Genomic DNA, 5,000 nt, shown 5'->3' on the forward strand with positions numbered 1-5,000 from the left:
GAAAGTATGCTTTCCCACTTCAATGTAGCGCTGGTCCTGTTTAAAGTGCTGGGCCGCGGGGAGGCAGACAGGCTGCTCTGGTGCTGCTGGTTTAATGGCCTCTGATGGACCGCCTCAGGCCTCCACTGCCTCTGTTGTGTTCGGAGTTAACACAGAGGTCACTCACAGAGCACACACACGCACACACACACACACACACACACACACACACACACACTCAGAGCACACACACACACACACACACACACACACACACTCACACACACACACTCACACTCACACACACACACAAGAACACACAGGAACACACATGAGCAGCCGGCCTTGCTGCTAGTGAGGCAGGTGGTGTGTGTGTGTTGGGGGGCGGTCAATGTGTAAAGTCTTCAAGGTAGCAGATGAGAGGGCAGCTCCAGGTGATGGAGTGTTAATCCAAAGGGAGGTACAAACAGACACACACACACACACACACACACATATCGAGCAAGGTGAGGTCAGGTGCAACACACATGTGCACGAGCACACATACACACACACACACACACACACACACACACACACACACATTGAACAAGGTGAGATCAGGTGCAACACAAACACACACATAAAAAAACAATAGAGAGTAAATGAGAGAGAGAGAAAAAAAAAAGACTGAAAGATATAAATGATGAGGCGAATAAATAAACAACTTGTTAGATAAATAAAACCATACATACTGTACATAATCAACGACAGAGAGAAAAAGAGAAGGAAACAGTAGACAGGTCTGTAATGATATACAGGCTCTACTAAGGGATGACCTCTGAAGCAGTTCTACCCATTGAGTTCTCCTACAAACCCACTGAGGACAGGACGGAGAGAGAGAGAGAGAGAGAGAGAGAGAGAGAGAGAGAGAGAGAGAGAGAGAGAGAGAGAGGCGGAGAGGAGGTTGAAGCGAGACAAAGGAAGAGAAAGCTGTAAGCGAGAGGAGTGGAGTGCCAGAGACAGAGGTAGAGGTACAGAGAGAAAGAGAGGGGGGGCGGGGCGGGGCGGGGGACTGGGGGACCAGGTGCTTATGCCAACCGGCTGGTTGCCAAAGGACAAAGAAAGGACTGCTACTCTGCCACCGACACACTGCTCCACAAGCCAACACAGTATACACAAACACACACACACACACACACCTACATATATAAAGCGTTGGGGAGTAGTGAAAAACATGTCATTAAAGTAATAGTTTAACTACATTTTGCAGTAGCTTGCTGGTAGTTCAACTACATTCATATTGAGCTTAAAAATGACTTCTGCCCGTTTTTGTGTGGTTAACTATTGAAACTACAAACAATTTAGGGCCATAATAGGAAGCGAGTGATTTTTTTTTTCTTCCAGCGTGAAGTAATTGGTAGCTGGCAAAGGTATGCTTTCACCGTAGCCTCCCCAACACTGCACATCTATAGAGGGTATGCAGTGACGTCACTTTCCCACCGACATACGCCCCCTCAAGCGGCAAAACATGCTGCAACATGGCCGCCTTCAGTAGGAGGCGCTGCAAAACGGGAGTAAAACAAACGATTTTACACAAACGATTATCTGCTTAAATTAAAGGGAAATATTTCTGTTTGTTATATATATTATATTTCTATTTCCCTATTTTTAGTTATTTTTGGGCCAAAAGTTTTACTAGGGACAAAATGAAATCGATTCAGTATTGAGTTAGAATGCGAAACTGAGTAAACTGCTTGTTTTAGCCACTGACAGGCTCCTAAATGTTATGATAAGGGTCTGACAACATGGAAAGGATATACCTGTATCCGTTGACCTTGTGTAAACTTGTAAGATAAGAATAAGAAAGAAACTGTAGAAAATGACTGTTTGTACAGTCAGTGTTTTACCTTTCTCTTCTTACAGTCTCTGACATAGCACCCCATTCAGTGACTAAGTCTGTGATTGGTTAATATTGGTGAGGTGTCCACGTGGGGTACGGGGTGGAGAGTTCATGGGTGTTTTTTCAGATGCTGCGTCATGGGCCAGGTGCTGGTGTGAATGTTATCGCTTCCAGCCGACAAGACTTCTTTGTTACCGAAAGTGTTATGTTTGCAGTATCTTCTTGTACTTTCTCAAGGTTATCGTGTTTTTGTCCAGCAGATGTATCCACCTTCAATGAGGCGGACAAGGGCGTTGTATGAGTCCTGGCTCTTAATGAGAACTGGGCACACGTGACAGAAGAGTCTCTCCTGCCTCTGCCATCATCACTTCAAAGCCACCAAACCTCACACAACTCTGTACGTTCTCTCAGAATGTTCACTACGCTGGTGTTCTGCATTCCACACAGCCAACCCTTTGTGAGACATTCGGAATCATTGAAGCTCTGTTTAAAGCTTTTCTGTAATGCTTGGCACTATAATATAGTGCCTCTCCGGCCAAATTCTTTAGTGCTTTTGTTCAGCTCCTATCTCCACCCGGTCCTTCCTAACTTGTATCACTGTGGTTCTCTTATCTCGTCCTTTTGCGCCTCTCAGCTCCCCCTTAGATGTCGGAGTCTCTATGTGCTCTGAATGAATGTTCAGTAGTGTTGTGCGAGTGTTGAATGTTCAGTAGTGTTGTGCGAGTGTTGAATGTTCAGTAGTGTTGTGTGAGTGTTGAATGTTCAGTAGTGTTGTGCGAGTGTTGAATGTTCAGTAGTGTTGTGCGAGTGTTGAATGTTCAGTAGTGTTGTGCGAGTGTTGAATGTTCAGTAGTGTTGTGCGAGTGTTGAATGTTCACTAGTGTTGTGCGAGTGTTGTTTAATATCATGCTCTTTCCGTGTGCACATTCCCCGATGAGGTCCTCTCGTCTTTGACCCCAGTGCAGATTTGTCTGAGTCTCTCTGTTTTTGTTAATCGATTCTCTTCAATAAAAACAGCAGGGAATGAATGGAGAGCCATGGCTCCGCAAAAGAGCTGGAGGAGCCCAAGGTCGGGCGCTTATGAGGCCAGAGAGGAAGATGCATTTCTGGGCTTTTAAAAGAGCAGGGGTGGCCTGTTCATACGCAGCCTGTTCATACGCAGCCGGTTCATGCGCGTGTTAAATGAGTTTATGGGGAAGGATGAGGCCCCAATTTCCTACCGCGTCTCCTTCGGCAAAGGGCAAAGACGTATGAGGCTTCCAGCAGGGCATCTAGCCACACACGTGTATGAGGGACAGAGAGAGAGAGAGAGAGAGAGAGAGAGACAGAGAGAGAGAGAGAGAGACAGAGTGAGAGAGACAGAGAGAGTGAGAGAGAGACAGAGAGAGAGAGAGAGAGAGAGAGACTAAAAGATTGAGATGTCGAAAAAGAGGGAGAGTCAATGCGAAAGTGAGATAGATAGAGAGGGAGAGATGGAAGGCAAGATAAGAGATAGATTGTGAGTGAGAGATTGGGTGAGTGAAAAAGTCTAGGAGATGGAGGCAGAAAGAGAACGAGAGAGAGAAAGAAAGAAATAGAGAGAGAGAGAGTGAGGGATGGAAAGAGGAGACGAGGATCCATTTCAATTAGGGCGAGCGCTAGCGAGGGCCCTGAGTCTCTGAGGACACCGGCCCGCTCCCCCCTCCCCTTTAAGTAACGTCGTGCATTTGTCCAATTAGTCTGCCACCGGACAGATTTCATTAGCCCAGGGGATTATGGGAAACAGGTGCTCTGTGCTAGCCGGGGCCATCCTTTTTCTGCTGCGCCTGCCATCTCATCCCAGGTCATCCTTCTCGGAGGGTGGGGGGTGGAGGGTGAGGGTGTGTGTGTGTGTGTGGGGGGGGGGGTTGAGAATGCTCCAGCAGTCTCAGCATCATCCGAAGCCATCAGTCTAACCCCCCCTCCACCCGCTCCCCCATTCTCCATCCTCCTATCCCTTCTGCACTCTAATTGTGTTCCACCTCTGAGAAGCTCTGCAGGCCTTCGCAGGACGATTGATTTGATTAGGCGACTAAAAGTGGTGGGCGGATCGATCGACTCAGAGCTTTTGGTTGAGCTTGTCTTCCATTTTTTTTTTTTAAGACAAGAAAGAAAAAAAAGCCTCCCTACTTCCCCCTCTTGACGATGATGGAATTCCACTTCCGGAAACACGATCCAGACAGCAGGTCTTCCCGCTCTCGAACTCCCTGCTCCACAACGCATCACTGCACTGTCCAGTGTTTTTTTTTATAGCAGGCTAAAATAAATCCATCTTAATTCCAAATCATATGCGTATCCGCCGTTGGCTTGGCCCGGAGCACGTAGAGGCCACGGATATATTTGAGTTCTCGGCACCGTGGCCTTTGAACCCGACATGTTCCGGGCTCTAAATTACAAGCTGGGGTTAGTGGCGGTGGTTGCTTTGATTGGATCTTGGCCTGTGGAGGTTAGCGCCCGCTACGTCTCTCCTCGCTACAGGCTGCTCATGCACACACACGCAGCCCACAAGAGAGCACCTTCGTCCAGGCTGCTCGCTCAGTAACAGGGCTAGGTACCCACAACTGGAGCGAAAAAACAAAACAAAACCACACAGCCCAAAACCTCATTCCTGCAGCGAGCCAATCACAACAGGAGGTTATGGTGTGGAGTCGTGCTCGAGAACGGACGGGCGTTGTCACAGCGGATTGAGTTTCTGCTCAGAGCGGACTTGTGGTGGTGATGTCGAAGGCGGAGGCCAACATCCAAACGAATGTCAGGGCAAGTGATAAAGAACAGGAGCCCTGACCCTGTTAACACGATCAAAGACATCGTCTTTATGGCCCGACTCCTCAAACTAATATTAAACCTCTTGGCAGGTTGTTAAGTATAAACTGAAGCCAGTGTGTGTGTGGTGTGGCTTGGCACATTCCAATAGCAGCAGTGGGTTTTTTTTGGTTCCACTGTAAAGCCCTTACTCACTAAGGCTCAGTGAATTAATGTCAGACTCAGTCAACTCACTGGTCGCATCTGATGGTGCTGCTTGGTTAGGGTGGAAATCTACAGCCATAATGGCTTGGCTTTATTGTTTATTTTCAATTTTATTTATACAGTGCCATTGATGGTAAGCATTGTCACTGGGAAT

General features: G+C 47.5%; 1 protein-coding gene across 3 annotated transcripts in view; it reads right to left on the minus strand.

Annotated features, from left to right (window-relative positions):
- Positions 1-5,000, minus strand: part of mcc (MCC regulator of WNT signaling pathway) — a 97,329-nt gene that overhangs the window by 43,026 nt on the left and 49,303 nt on the right. The gene's annotated exons all lie outside the window — the stretch shown is intronic.

Source organism: Clupea harengus, chromosome 12 (genome assembly GCF_900700415.2).
Source record: "Clupea harengus chromosome 12, Ch_v2.0.2, whole genome shotgun sequence".
NCBI lineage: Eukaryota > Metazoa > Chordata > Actinopteri > Clupeiformes > Clupeidae > Clupea > Clupea harengus.